The 17,140-nt window shown below is 33.4% G+C and overlaps 1 pseudogene; it reads right to left on the minus strand.

The window, feature by feature from the left end:
- Positions 1-6,833: 6,833 nt before the first annotated feature.
- LOC120170270 lies at positions 6,834-11,076 on the minus strand (annotated as a pseudogene).
- Between the last annotated feature and the right edge of the window lie 6,064 nt (positions 11,077-17,140).

Here is a 17,140-nt window from a genome sequence, read left to right on the forward strand (position 1 = left end):
TGCGACAAGTCTATTTCCTCTGTTAGAATGCATGAATATATGATTATACGTATATGAATGACATGAATTGTATGTATGCATGATTATATGTGTTAACATGCTTCTGAATGTAATGTTACGAGAAGTATGTGCTATGTAATGTATATATATGAACATATGTGAAACTGAACTATGTGACTGCATGAGAAAGATATGAGCCATACGACATGATATATGTGAACATGAGAAAACAAAGTATAAGATATGAACTATGTGATCCTATGAGAATATGAAAAGAAGCTATGTGACTACATGTATATGTGAAAGAAGCTATGAGCTTATATGGCATGTGATATGAAAGTGTATATGTGAAATGATATGAAATATATATGTGAAAACAAGTATATGTTATGAGATAAGATCTATGTGATTACATGCAACATATGATATTAGATATATGTTTACACGTACATGTGATACGTGACTGAAAAGAAAAGCTATGTGGTTATAAGAGAACGAATATGAATAAGTAATGTGAACTGTTATAAATGATAATGCCCATGTTATGTGATATGAGAGCTAGGGGTATAGTTGGCATGCCAAGGGTCGAGGGTTTACCTATGTTCTTCGGGACATATGGACTGTTTACCTATGTTCTTCGGGACATATGGACTATTTACCTATGTTCTTCGGAACATACGGACTGTTTACCTATGTCCTTCGGGACTATGGACTGATTACCTAGGTTCTTCGGAATCTATGGACTGGTCCTTCGGGACATTGATCGAGCTGTGGTGACAGCATATGTGTGCACAACCTCAATGTACTCACATACCTTAAGTTCTCACTAGTGTACATGGGCTAATAAAGTGATTAAACAAGCATACTGAATGTGATATGTATACGATGGGTTTATAAGTGGTTTGAAATGTGTTACGTGAACCATATGATGTTGTGTGTGTATAGCGTTTGATTGAAAAGGTTAACAATAAAAGTATGTGATTACATGATAAACTGTTAATGATGAATTATGTGTCTGTATGTATTTATTGTAATTAATCTGATATGATTTTATATGATACGAAGAATGCATGGAATTGGTATAACCTGATAGAACAGCATGCATGTATTGATATATGTTATGAAGTGCATTATAAGTCGTTATGCCTCACTAAGTCTTCGACTTAGCGTGTGATTGTTTCACACGTAGGTTTCGAGAAGAGTAAAGAGTAATGCGGAGCAAGACAGGTCAGTTTTCCTTACCAAATGTGAGATCAGAAAATGTATGTACTGTTTACAGAGTGTAGTTGGCATGTAGTCTAAAGATATAAATGGTATGAACTCTGATATCTGTTGTAAACGTTTTGAAATAATTTAAATGTTATCAAAGTTTTTAAATTACTCACTATTTTATACGAATAAATGTTTGAAAAGTCAATGTGACACTTTGGACTCGTATCCGGGTCGGATACGGGTTGGGGTGTTACATTTAATGGTATCAGAGCTATGGTTTAGCCGATTCTCGGCATAAACCGAAGTCCAAAGTGTCATAAAAGATGTACATACCAACATAGATTGGAAAATTTCTGATCTGATAGTGTAAGGAATATGTTGTCTTGCTAATAGAATAAGAATAGTTTAATACAGTAGAAATCCGATCGTGATAATTTCGAAGTAAGTGAAAGGTGATATTCCTGATTGTGATAGCTATTCACTTGCCCTGGCCAGGCAGGATGAAGAGCGGACACCTCAGGAAATGCCTAGTAAGATCAAAAGTTGATTTCAGAAAGCTGAAATCATATTTGAATAATGATAGAAAATTTTCATCGTTTGGAATCGGAAAAACGATGTAGAGTAGTTTTGCTATTATGTGAATAAGATAGAAGATGGTGAACGGGTGTCACCATAAGAATGTTAAAAAGATCTAATGACGTGATGATTACGTATAGAAGAACTCAAGGATAAGTGCATCAGTGACAAGTGTATAAGATGTATATGTCAGAGCTTATGAGTTTGAAACGAAGTGATAATATTGCGCATAAACAAGAGTATGTTTATGATAAGGGTTTGCAGTTAAGATGGAAAGAGTTAGCATTGGCTAACTAGAGTATGTGATAAAAATGTACTGGAATTATAAGATTATAAGATATTGTCAGGATATGATAACCAGATCTGCAATGGATCTGGATACAGTTGCATATTTGGATCATAGTAATGTGGTATAGTAAAGGAAAAGGAAGTAAGAATTTGTATATTTAAGTAAGGTGAGGATTGATAAGAAGAGTTTGAGAATGTGTATATTGATGATCAGATTATAAGACACAGGAAGTCAGAATGTTGAGTTTGAATAAAAGAAATTTCGGGATATATGAGAATAGATGTGTAATTGATAAGTTGAGTAAGCGAATGTTGAGATGATTTAGACTGGAAAGGATGTATATGATTGGTATATAGGGCTTGTGCCCTAGATTGAACGAATGTTATTATCTAGCTGTCAGAGTAAAAGTGATAGAATTATAAGATAGAAGGAAAAGATAAAGTTGAGTTAATTGATTATGATATGAATTTGAATATAATTGTATATTCTGAGCAGATAGCTATGATGTAGAAACAGAGATAAGTATTTGCATGGAACCTTCAGGAAGGAAAATACAAGTATAAGAAATGATAAAGAATGGAGTTATGGATAAGAAAGGGGTTATCAGAGTAATGAGGATGCAATGAAGATTGGTACATAAAGATGAGTATAAGTGATAAGACAGAGTGTGAATATGAAAGGAAATATGATTTATGTATAAGGAATAAGGAGTAAAGAAATGAAAGGGATTGATTTAAAAGAATCAGATACGATAAGTATGGAAGTACAGAGGACAGTTTTGATATATAGTGATGAGGTGAATGTTACTGTCAACGTGATGAGTGACATTATATAGAATTTAGAAAGGTCAAAGGAAAAATGCATAGTCGAATGAGGGAAAAGAAAACAATGGATTGATATTACTGGTTATTGTTTATATGATAAGCAACAGAAGATGAATGTATAAACGAAAAAGATAGTTAAACTTAAGGATTGGAAAGTAAGTTTCCGATGATGACAAGAAAGAATAAGTCAGGGAAGCAACATAAGAACATTATAAGATATGTTCTTACTATGTTCAGTGAAAATTCGAGGGCGAATTTTCTTATAAGGAGGGGAGATTTGTAACATCCCGAAAGCCGGGTCAGTGACTAAAATGTAAATTTGGGAAATTTGTGCTCAATTTTGAAATAAGTTAAAAGTTTTGGGATTTAAGTAAAGAATTTTGATGATGGATTAAATAGCATAGATGGATAATTAAAGGGGCAATTTAGTCTTTTCAGTTTAAAGAATTTTGTATTTTCTTTAAATACAAGTGATACACGTGGGTTTTGGGAGTTCTGGAAGCCTTCTTCTTACTCTCTTTCTTCTTCTCGTAGCTCCAACTTAAAGGTAAGTTTGATTTTTAACTGTTAATTTCTGGAATTTATAAGTTGGTTTTGAATCTTTGGGTATTAAATAAGCTTAAGGAAAGCTTATATAGGATTTAAACAATAAGATAAAGGAATTATGAAGGAATTTACAATATGGGTTTTAAGATGGAATTTTGATAGGGTATGGTTGTTGAAGTTTTATGGATGAATTTGACTTGTCATCAATCTAATTAAGAAGTATGAAGTGTTAGAATTGGAACTAGAACACATTAAAAATTTGGTATGATTTTTGAATCTCGTATGGAATATAGGATTTTGAGGTTTAAGATGAAATAAATGAATATAGATTGGTTTAAGTATGTGTACTAGAGTTAAGAATGAAAAGGGGATGATATATGAAGTGTTTGAGTGGAAATGAAGTAATTTTCGGGTTGAAAATATGATTTCTGGGCAAGGGGAATCGGTACCCATTCAAGGGGAACCGATACCCCTTCAAACGAACAAGAATTTCCAGTATGTCATGGGGGAATCGATACCCCCATAGGGGGGGAACCGATTCCCCCTAAAGGAAATTTGGGAATATGGATTTAATAAGTTTGTTTAAGTTGCTAGTATTCAATTACAAGGTGTAGGTATCTAATGATTACCTCGAAATGTACATTTATGTAGATTCTACGCATAAAGAATTCCGGAACGTTTGGCAAGTAAGATCGATCAAGGGGGAAAGATAAGAGATTGAAATTGACTAGTGAGGCCAGGTGAGTGCATATTAATTAGTTTATGGTGCTAAATGGAAACAAGACTTGCGACAAGTCTATTTCCTCTGTTAGAATGCATGAATATATGATTATACGTATATGAATGACATGAATTGTATGTATGCATGATTATATGTGTTAACATGCTTCTGAATGTAATGTTACGAGAAGTATGTGCTATGTAATGTATATATATGAACATATGTGAAACTGAACTATGTGACTGCATGAGAAAGATATGAGCCATACGACATGATATATGTGAACATGAGAAAACAAAGTATAAGATATGAACTATGTGATCCTATGAGAATATGAAAAGAAGCTATGTGACTACATGTATATGTGAAAGAAGCTATGAGCTTATATGGCATGTGATATGAAAGTGTATATGTGAAATGATATGAAATATATATGTGAAACAAGTATATGTTATGAGATAAGATCTATGTGATTACATGCATATGATATTAGATATATGTTTACACGTACATGTGATACGTGACTGAAAAGAAAAGCTATGTGGTTATAGAGAAAGAATATGAATAAGTAATGTGAACTGTTATAAATGATAATGCCCATGTTATGTGATATGAGAGCTAGGGGTATAGTTGGCATGCCAAGGGTCGAGGGTTTACCTATGTTCTTCGGGACATATGGACTGTTTACCTATGTTCTTCGGGACATATGGACTGTTTACCTATGTTCTTCGGAACATACGGACTGTTTACCTATGTCCTTCGGGACATATGGATGATTACCTAGGTTCTTCGGAATCTATGGACTGGTCCTTCGGGACATTGATCGAGCTGTGGTGACAGCATATGTGTGCACAACCTCAATGTACTCACATACCTTAAGTTCTCACTAGTGTACATGGGCTAATAAAGTGATTAAACAAGCATACTGAATGTGATATGTATACGATGGGTTTATAAGTGGTTTGAAATGTGTTACGTGAACCATATGATGTTGTGTGTGTATAGCGTTTGATTGAAAAGGTTAACAATAAAAGTATGTGATTACATGATAAACTGTTAATGATGAATTATGTGTCTGTATGTATTTATTGTAATTAATCTGATATGATTTTATATGATACGAAGAATGCATGGAATTGGTATAACCTGATAGAACAGAACATGCATGTATTGATATATGTTATGAAGTGCATTATAAGTCGTTATGCCTCACTAAGTCTTCGACTTAGCGTGTGATTGTTTCACACGTAGGTTTCGAGAAGAGTAAAGAGTAATGCGGAGCAAGACAGGTCAGTTTTCCTTACCAAATGTGAGATCAGAAAATGTATGTACTGTTTACAGAGTGTAGTTGGCATGTAGTCTAAAGATATAAATGGTATGAACTCTGATATCTGTTGTAAACGTTTTGAAATAATTTAAATGTTATCAAAGTTTTTAAATTACTCACTATTTTATACGAATAAATGTTTGAAAAGTCAATGTGACACTTTGGACTCGTATCCGGGTCGGATACGAGTTGGGGGTGTTACAATAATAGTCCCTTAATTATTAAAATCGTTTAATGTTTATATCATTGGTTTGATGCTTATAGTCATTAGATTATACATTTTTATTTTAAAATTTTGTATCGAATCAATCAAATCACCGATTACACTAACCAAGAACTCGAATTTGAATTGTAGGTGTAGGAACTTCATCGACTTTACAATGTTCAACAGATGTTGATGGATGAACTTAAAACGGAAATTAACACAAACAGATTGCGGGCAACTTCAACGACCAGCTCTAGGGAGAGGAGCGAGAGTTTTCCGGCGATCAAATTCACGCCATTAAAAAATCGAAGGAGCTTAGATTTGGACAGATCGACCGGAGAAACCCCGATGAAGATGAACTGAAACTGAACATCGGCGGTGGTTCGAGCATGAGAATATTAAGAAATTATTTGAAGAGTTTATTGTTATGGATAATGTTGAGTAATTAATAGTTATACATTAGGAAAAGAATAAACACATTTTTTTCATAAGAATTGGGGTTTAGGGTTCATTTGAAGAGTTTAAAGATGGGTGGAAAGAGCTTTACCATCAATTTATTCCTCTTTATTTCCTCTACACAAAAACGTGAGAATTGGGGTTGGAAGGGGCTTTGAATTTTTGAAGATTTTAGTAAGGTTTCTATCTTTTTCAAATTGGTCTATCTATTTTTAGGAGATCAGAACATTCGAGGGAGGAAGTGAAATAAATAAAGGTAAGGATTGTTGAAGAAAGATGGTCTTTTTATGACATTCAAGCATGGTATAGTTTGTTGGGTAAACTACACAACGGTCCCTTATGTTTTCAATCTATCCGATTTTAGTCACCGGTTCAAAAACAGCAATTTGTACATAAAGGACAAAACCACTTTTTTTTAACTGGTGATCAAAATTAAATGGACCGAAAACATTAAATGACCACCAGTGTAGTTTACCCTAATTTGTTTGGTGATTGTAATTAGTTATAATTTTGTAGAGTGATCATTCTAAGTTAATTCTAAGATTCTAATCATTGATTTTACTTAAAGAAATATAACATCTCATCCCTTTTTTTTATCTCAGGCTACGTTAGTAATATTAGGATGTAAATTTAATTTATGCAAAAACCCTATAAACACAAAATAAAATATAATAAAATAAAAAGATTTAAAATATAAAAAATCCAACTCAAATTGAGAAAGGAAGTTCTTACAAAATGGGAGCAGGAGATGAGACAAGTCAAAAGACAGCCCATAGACAAATAAAAGCTCATTCATAGCTGAAATAAAATGGCTTCAATATCAGCAAGAAAGCAATATTGTTGTTTGCTAACAATGTGTAATTAACAAAGAGTAATAACATTGTTCCACAATGTCCTAAGCTCATTATTTGCATGTGTAATTAATGAAACGGATTTATCGACTCGATTATTGCAAGACATCGACTGCGTGATTTCATTGAATCACATCAAAGAAAAAGAACTATGATGCATGACTACCTGTACATATAACGACCACGGTAAGGGATCTTAAATTACCCTGGAGGTCTTTCTGAGGATCAAGTTGGCCACTGCAGTAACTTGACGGAACAGCAGAGAGTTCTTGCCTTCCCCTCCACTCCTCGCCGGGTTTCAATGTGATGGGTTTCTTAATAGCAGCAGCCTCCACAGACGGCATATACATGTACTCATCGTCTCCGAAATCAGGTATAGTCTTTGCCATTTTATCCCAGGGGTTCCACACCACTGCATGCACAAGAAATAAGAATATTAAAGCAAAGAACAGCTTTTTATTAATATACAAGAAACAGGTATGTCTGCAAAAGCTGACGAAATCTCAAGCCCGAGTTTGCAATACCTATCAGAGAAAGTAGTTCACACAACTACTTGAAATGGTCCAACAATAGTCCATAGTTCTGTTATAAACGGCAATGAACAACATAATATTTTCCAGCTGAGTGGGTAAATATGAAGTACTCTTGTTTGTGTATTTTAGAGTATCAATAGAAGTCTTAAACATAATAAGTATAAGGCTCCATATATATATATATATATAGCTAGGGGTGAACGTTTGATCGAGTCGAGTAAAAAAATTTTGAGTTATTCAATTTGACAGGTCTTTTTTATAACTCAAACTTGATTTGAATTTTTTTTTGAGTCAAGTTGTTCGAGTTTCAGTTTAAATTTAATTGTAAATATTTATAATATTATGATCCTATTTAATTCCAATTTAAATAGTTTTTTATAACTATATACAATATATATATATATATTTCTTCATATTTTTTCATATGTGATATACATATATTATACAAAGTCAAGGGACTAGACTTAAATTTGAAAATAAATCCACTAATTACTAAAAATTTCGAGTTATTCGAGTTGTATTTTATAACTTGACTCGAACTTGAAATTTTCTCGAGTCGAGTTGAGTTTATGAAATTACAACTCGAAGTCAATCTGAGTTGAGTTTTGCTCACCCTTATATATAGCACAAACATCAATAAAAATGATGAAGAAAAATAAACCTCACCAGCATCAGGGAGCCCGTCTTTGCGTAATACAAGGGTTCTCTTCTTTTCATGATCCAGAATTGCAATTTTTGTAGGAGTACTGAGATATATCTTGTCCACCTTTTAAGCAGAAATAAGAATATTTTAACAGTAAACCAAGTTAAAGTGTGAGCAGACCGAGGGGAAAAGCAATCATCAACTCACTTGTCCTTCAAATGTTATCGCATCTCCCTGTTCGGTAAATCACTCCCTGTTCTGCAAATTATCCAGATAATCGAGTGTTTCTAACCCCTCAACACGAACTTCACTGTACACAAGGAACTTAGTTCTTTTACGCCCTGATCATATGAGCTACTGCTCAATAATAATGGTATAATCATGACATGAGAGTGAGAAAACGCGGAGTTATTGACTAAACAAGCAAAATAAATAATATTAGAGAACCAATTACATTAGCACCCATATCGATAATTAGAAAGCAGTTAAATTTAAGAACAAAATAAATGATTTTATATACCCAAAGTTGACTTCCGGAATATAAAATTTCAAGATAAAGGTTCAAAAAAACAAGCAAATAAAATCTATATCAAATGAGAAATTACGAAAAATAATACTTTTAAGTGATCTAAGCCTAAGAAATGTTCTTTTTGTGGGTGGAAAATAAGGGCTGTTATTGTTAGTTACATTATCATAAATCTTGTTATTGACACTGAGAATTGTGTGAAAATTCATCATTGAAAAGCAAGTGGCTTTGGATAAGCAGGCAGAAGAACATTTGCTGGAAATGGAAATTAAGATTTTTTAATAGAACACACAAATCCAAAGGGGCAAATTAGGCAAGGATAGATAGACAACATTCTCCATCTGCTATACCTTCCAGACAAACAAAACCCGAACTACACAATCATGCTCAATTGCTCAAACACAAGACACGCTTGAGTAGACAGAGTTTTAGGCCATGACATAAACTAGAACTAGGAAAAGGACAGACGTTACTAGTAATGACAGTTTACTCATTAGAATTGAATAACGATGACGTAGAATATAAAACAAATCCTTAGATACCTGATATCAGAAACAGAAAAATATGTGTGATATGCGAATGTGAAGGTAAACGGTCTCTCATCACTATTAGTATTCCTGATACGAGATGTTAACATTAGATCTCCTCCAGGTCCTAAAGCTACCCTCAGGCGGAACTCATAACTGAGACAGAAGAAAGCCATGAAGACAAATTAATTGGTCAAGAAAACAATGTCGCAAAGATTTGAATATGGATCTCTCTTTGTGAATTGAAATTAAAAGATTAAAAAATGATACTACCTGTGAGGCCAAATCTTCATATCTTCTACTGAAGGCTTCAGGATCAAATCAATATAAGCTTTACTGGATTAGTTTGTTGGAAAGGCAGGTGGGTCAGTGTCAATGCTCCAAAATTTATTTCTGGCAAGCCCATGTGACTCAAGAGGACCAAGATTTGAAAACTGCAAACATAGAGCATGCTCTTCATGACCAGGATGATCATAGTCTAAACAAGCTAGGACAATTGAAGATCTGCACATACTTGGGGGAAACATAAAGGAATTCCTCCACGAATGGGCTTTGGAGGCTTGAACAATGCCTGCAGAAGAAATGTATCTGGTAAATTAGAAAAAAATGCACATAACTTCCAAGTGTTGTCTTCTTAAACACTTGCATTTACATGGCAGCTACAGATTAATGAATTCTTGTTACTTGTTAATCACATTCATTTTATATCTCATTAAACCAAAAAAAAAGTGTCTTCTTCTTGTTTAACTTATTGGTCACATAATGCGACAAAAAAGAAAGACAAGCAAAGAAAATAAGTTACTAAACAGTATTTTTTCCTAAAAACATCTGAAGTACTTCATTTCATAATAGAACAAGGAGTTTCAAACAAATTAACACAAGTTAAATCAATTTCTTTAAACATGACATCACTAACTTGTTTTTTCTGAACAGTTAATCTATGGGTTCATGCAATTGCAATAACGAACGAATCAGTTATTTATGTTCTCAAAATCGCTGGAAATGTTTTCAATCTAGAAAACACATAATCTGTCTAACTTTCGCCATTGCTCACACTAATAAAACACAGATCACAGGTTGAAAAAGGCAACAAGGGAAGCATAAAGCGTCCACTAGAGGATGAATTAAGTAGCCGTGAGATGCCAATCCTTTAGAACAATTTAAACTAAATCTACTACCCAAATGCTATTCCATCTCTCTCACATCTACGTATTAATAAAGTATAAACGCATAATTTCAAGGAAAAAAAGATTAGGTCTAAATTAATCATCGATTCAAAGGATTTGAACAATATACTTTAAACATTATATATCATATTTAGCCAAGAAAATTACAGTCACTGGAAAGCACCTTACTACTGACGAAAAGCAACTCCTCTCCATGCTCATTGCCTCATTCTTCCAAGATGTCACATGGCCTCCATACAAATACACCTAAAAAAGAAACAATATTAAATAGTCAAAGATATATGGAAAATAACAAAAACATAAATTCAAAGAAATGAAAGGAGAATAAAGCAGATCAGATTGAACAGATCCATAAATAAAAAAATCTAAAATTCCAAAGAGAGAGAGAGAGAGAGAGAGAGAGAGAGAGAAACCGAAATGCTTGTAAAATTACCTCGGCAGAGCTGCCACGAGACTCGCGGAGGATGATTTTTTCGAGGCTATTAATGCCCTTAGCTAACTCAACAGCTGCCATCTCTCTCGACAAAGAACCTCTCGCGAAGAAATGGAACAACAAAATTACAAAAAAAAGATCTAAATATGAAATCATGCGAGACAAAGATAGAACAGAGATTGAAGAAGAAATCTAAGAAGAACAGAACTTGAATCAGAGAAGAACGGCAAGAGGAACTAGAGAGAAACGGTTAAAGACGAATCGTCTTGAATCTAGAACACAATTGAAGTTCGGCGAAACCGTTAAACGGCCACCATTGGCCCAATACCCTAGGCCTGCCCAATTAGGGAGGGTATGAGTTGTATAGGATTTCGATCAATCCGACCCGACCCGAAAATTATACATCTTCCACCCGAATCCGAGCCATTTTTTGAGATAAAATCTGAATCTGATCCAAAATAATATATTTATTAAAATTTATTATTTTATTCAATAAAAATAGAGATCTAATTGAAAAAGATAATACATAAAGGGGTACTATTGTAATTATCCATAAATATAAAGGTAAAATTATATGTTTTTCTCAGATCAGGTCAAATATTTTTTGCCCAAAACTCAAATCCGACCCGACCCGACCTAAATACAATCTCTAAAAGAAAACTGACCCAACCCAAATTTAAATTTAGTTTAAAAAATTGATCCGATCGGATAGGATAGGGCTGAAATCTGTCGGATTCGGGTCAATGCCCATCCCTATACCCAATCCACTCTGCCTCAATGTTTGACAACGGTTTATCTGTACTAAAGGTTATCATAGTCTTAAAATTTTCAAATTTAATCTTTATATTCTAATTTTTCGACATTTGATTTTATTATTTTAATTTGAAAATCATGATTCATTTTTTTAAAATTCTATTCTATTTTACTATTAATTATTGTACTGATAATTATATTAAACAACAAAATAACATACGTATAAATATGTACTTAGAAATAAACACATACTTATACCGCTGTAAGTATATTTTTATATTTTTAAATATATTAAATTATTTGTGTAAAATTTTAATAAATATATATAAATTAAAAATAATAAATACTATTTTTTGAACTCTCATGTAAATATATTCACTTTAATTTTGAAAATTTAACTTATTAAAATGAAAATATATCTCAAGAAAAAATTGTAAAATATATATTATATATCTCTTACATTTCTCCAACTAAACCGAATAAAATGGTACAACAATCTTAATAATATGCAAAGTAATGTTACATTTCTTTAATTTTATTCCCATAGATAATCTTACATTACGTAAATTAAACGATCCCTTATTCTTATATTTAAGGGTCAACTGCATATTTAGTAACCCAACTATCACTTCTGTTATATTTTGATCATTCAACTATTTTTTATTTCAAATTCATACACAACTTTATGTTTTAGTTTCATTTTAGTCACCCACCGTTAAAAATTAATAATGATGTTGATGTGTCACCATAACAACAACAACAACAACAACAATACCCTATTCCCATATGCAATGGGGTAAGGGGGAGGTAGGGTAGTAGGCTGCCCCCAAACGTCAGGTTTGAGAGCAGCTTCCGTGTAAGACCTCCAACAGTAAGAAAATTAAAAAGAAAGATAAAATGCAATGCATGTATAAATAAATAGAATAAATACATAGCTGAAACATGCATCATATGCAGTCCACGTATGCGCGTCTTTAATGGGAAGTAATCCCTGCAAATAAATCTCTGCGTGAAAATCTCTGCATATAGATAGAAACGTAAGACCCGACTAAATTTTAAAAGATGAAACCTGAAGAGAATGATACACAATAATCAACGATAGCAAGCTACAAGAAGGAATTAAGTCAAATGGGTTAAAACCTAAACTAAGGCAACACTACTCCGCTACCCTAGTTCTAAGCCTTCAAAAATTCTAATGACAGAAACACATATAAAGTAAAAGTCATTGGAAATTATTACAAAGGCATTAAAAGGAAGACAGAGATGTTACACCCTATGTTTGTGACCCGTACTACTCGGCTACCCTAGTCTTAAGTCTCCATACTTTCCTATCAGAGGTCATGTCCTCGGTAATGGCTAAATCCTTCAAATCATATCTCAAGCAGTCTTCCCACTTCCTCCTTGGTCGTCCTCTCCTTCTGGCACCGTCAACTGTAATCGACTCTACCATCCTGACCGCATCCGACGGTTGTCGCCTAAGGACATGTCCAAACCACCGTAATCTTCCCTCCCTCATCTTTTCGGATACCGGCACCACCCCCAAGGACATCCTAATAGCAGAGTTTGGTGTCATGTCCCACAGAGTCCTACCACATGTCCATCGAAGCATTCTCATTTCTGCGGCCTCCATCCTCCTTTCGTGATCCTTCTTGATTGCCCAACATTCTGTTCCGTACAACAGTGCTGGTCTTATTGCCATTCTATAAAATTTTCCTTTAAGTTTTTAGGCACCTTCTTGTCACACAAAACTCCAGTAGCAGCACTCCACTTTATCCATCCCGCCTTTATACGGTGTGTAACGTCATCATCTACACCCCCATCTTTATGTATCATAGACCCGAAGTACTTGAAACAATCCTTTGAGGGGAGAACATGTCCTTCTATGCATACTTCCACATCTGCATCGTTTTGGTTCCCACTGAAGTTTGAACATAAATACTCTGTCTTTTCAATATTGATCCTGTGACATTTTCATTTCAAAGCAGTTTTCCAGGTAGCCAGTCTACTATTCAACTCAGTTTTTATTTCAGCAACTAGGACAATGTCGTCAGCGAAAAGCATACACCATGGGACACCGTCTGGTGTCGCCAAAAAGATGTCGTCCATAATTAAGGCGAAGATGTACGGGCTAAGAGTTGACCCCTGGTGGAGTCCGATTTCCACCGGGAATGCCTCAGTGTCGCCAACTGTAGTCCTGACATAAGTAGTAGATCTACAGTACATATCACGAATTGCTCGGATATAAGCGGTTGGGATCCGTCTCGTTTCCAAGGTTTTCCAGATCGTATCGCGTGGGACGCTATCATACGCCTTTTCAAGGTCAATGAACGCCATGTGAAGAACTCTATTTTTTCCCTATATTTCTCCATAAGCCGTCGAAGTAGATGAATTGCCTCCGTAGTCGACCTGCCTGGCATAAAACCTGTAACATCCCAAATTATGGGTTAGTGACCAAATTGTAAAGTTTCATAATTTGATGACTAAAATAGAAGAATGAAATAGTTCTATGATTATTGGATACATATGATGAAGGTTATTTTGTAATTGTTAAAGGAAATAAAGGGTAAAATGGTCATTTGATCATTTAAGGAATTATATACACGTGGGAAATGGGAGAAACATCCAGAGTTCTCTTCTCCTTTCTTCTTCTTCATGCGTGGGAGAGCAAGGCAAAGGTGAGAGTTTTATTAGTTGATTATTATTTGAATTTTTAAGCTTGGTTTTGATCTTTAGTTGATGGATAAACATAAGGAAAGCTTGGGTTACAGTAAAAAATCAAAGAATGGAGGGGTTAAGAGAGATTAAAGATTTAGAGTTTTTATATGAAACTTTGGAAAAGAATTGATAAGTAGAATTTGAAGTTAAATTTGACTTGTCAATGGTTAAATTAAGAGATTTGGAGTGATAGAATTGGATTTTGAACATATAGAAAATTTGATATGATTCTTGAATTACATATGGAAGATAGGATTTTGAGGTTTAAGATGAAATAAATGAATATAGATTGGTTTAAGTATGTGTACTAGAGTTAAGAATGAAAAGGGGATGATATATGAAGTGTTGAGCTGAAAATGAAGTGATTTTTGAGCTAAAAATATGATTTCTGGGCAAGGGGAATCGGTACCCATTCAAGGGGAACCGATACCCCTTCAAACGACAGAATTCCAGAATGTCATGAGGGAATCGATACCCCTATAGTAGGGAACCGATTACCCCTAAAGGAAAATGTGAATATTGGTTTAATAAGTTCGTTTAAGTTACTAGTATCCAATTACAAGGTGTAGGTATCTAATAATTGTCTTAAAATGTATAATTATGTAGATTCAGAGCCTAAACGAGTTCCAGAATCATTGACAAGTAAGATCGATAAAAAGGGAAGATAAGAGATTGGAATGGACTAGTGAGGCCAGGTGAGTGCATACAAGTTAGTTTATGATGTTTTATGGAAATAAGACTTGCGACAAGTCTATTTCCTATATTAGAATGCATTAATTTATGATCATAGGCATATGTTTGATTTGGGGTATGTGATATATATTACAATATATGTTAAATGATTGTGTGAATACATGTATTGTGATAAGTATAGGAATTAATATGAATGGTCTATATGATTGCATGGGAAGGTGAAATAGGTTATATGATAGGTGACTATACATGTTAATAGTATACGTGATCAATTATAAGAATTTATATAATAGATTTATATGACTACATGAGAAAGGTGATGAGTTAAATAAGATTAGACTATAGAGTAATATGAGAATAATATATTAGTGAAGGGAATTGAGTATAAATGATGATACCAAACCATAAGATAAGTATTTACTTATAGGATAATATGATATTATATGAATATAATATATATCTTTATGAGGAAGAATTGGGTGTTATATGATTTAGGTATGAAAATGATCTATGCGTAAGTAAATTACGTGATTATGTGACTATAGGTGAAACAGAGTAAACTAGGTAAGTAGAAGATAGGTAAATATATGGCTATGGAACAAAGTATGTAATAATACAATGTTATTTGATTTATGATTTGGATATCTGAATGGATACATGAAATGGATATAGGCTATTATATATGTTACATGATTGTATGCATGTGTGATATATGCTAAGCCAAGTGACTATATGAAATATGTGATTATAAGATCAATGATTACACGTACATATGGTACGTGACAGAAAGGAAATGATATGAATAAGTGAAGTGAAATGATATAAATGACAATGCCCATGTTTTGTGTCTTGAGAGCTAAGGGTATAGTTGGCATGCCAAGAGTCGAGGGTTTCATAGGTCCTTCGGGACAACTCATAGGTCCTTCGGGACATATTCACAGGTCCTTCGGGACAAATTTCATATGCCACTCAGTGGGACTTATACGAGCTGTGGTGACAGTAATAGTGCACAACCTCAATTTACTCGAATACCTTGAGTTCTCAGTAATGTACATGGGCCCATAAAAGACATTGAAAGTATTTATAAGATTCATATGTGATATTGTGTGCATTCCTAAGTGAAATGTATTTGTTATATGAGATTGGTAATTATTTATGCAATAGTGAGATTTGAAGTTTATATTATATGCTGATATAGTATATAAAGAAATTAGTGATGATCAAATGAGAAATGATAGGTACAAAATCATATGATAAATAGAGATTATGATGATGATGGTATATGAATATGTATGCATTTTATTTTATGAAATGTTATATGGTTTTCATATATATTTTATATGCCTCACTAAGTCAACGACTTAGCGTGTGATTATTTCACGCGTAGGTTTGAGAAGAGGAAGATTGGTAAAAGTTATGCCAGACAGGTCAGTTTCTCCTTTCCAAAGATCAGATCAGAACATAAATGTATAATATGTATTTTGTAACAATGATAGTGGTTGGCATGTAAATAAAGGTTTAAATCCGATGTGTTTTAATCGGTTTTGTAAAATCATATGATTAAGTTTTGTAAGGTTCATATGTAAATAGAGATTTTATACGAATTTATAAGTATTTTACCGAAAGTACTGTAGCAGGTAATGTTCATACGGTACTGTTCATACCGTATTTTACTATTCATAAATATGTTTTTATCTCATACTTTTATACCAAACACAATTGAACAATATATGATCACTTTTTCTTAATATAAGTTCAAATGTTTTGATATTTTGTAAGAAAAAGGTTTTAAAAAGTCAATGTGACATCTCAGACTCGTAGTCGGATCGGATACGGGTTGGGGTGTTACATTAAATGGTATCAGAGCCAAGGTTTAGCCGATTCTAGGCTAAAAACGAAGTCAAAAGTGCTTTAAAAAGTATACATGCCAATACTAAGTGGAAAATTTTCTGATCTGATAGGGTAAGGAGTCTGCTGTCTTGTAAATAAAGTTAAATTGTTATGTTATATAAGATAAGTGAATACTGAGAATGATTTATGAAATTTATATATATGTTTATATGATATGATGGATGACATGTGAACATGTGTAATTGACATATGTTATACAATATGAATTGGAT

Source organism: Hibiscus syriacus, unplaced genomic scaffold, assembly GCF_006381635.1.
Source record: "Hibiscus syriacus cultivar Baekdansim isolate YM2019G1 unplaced genomic scaffold, ASM638163v2 tig00111779_pilon, whole genome shotgun sequence".
Taxonomy (NCBI): domain Eukaryota; kingdom Viridiplantae; phylum Streptophyta; class Magnoliopsida; order Malvales; family Malvaceae; genus Hibiscus; species Hibiscus syriacus.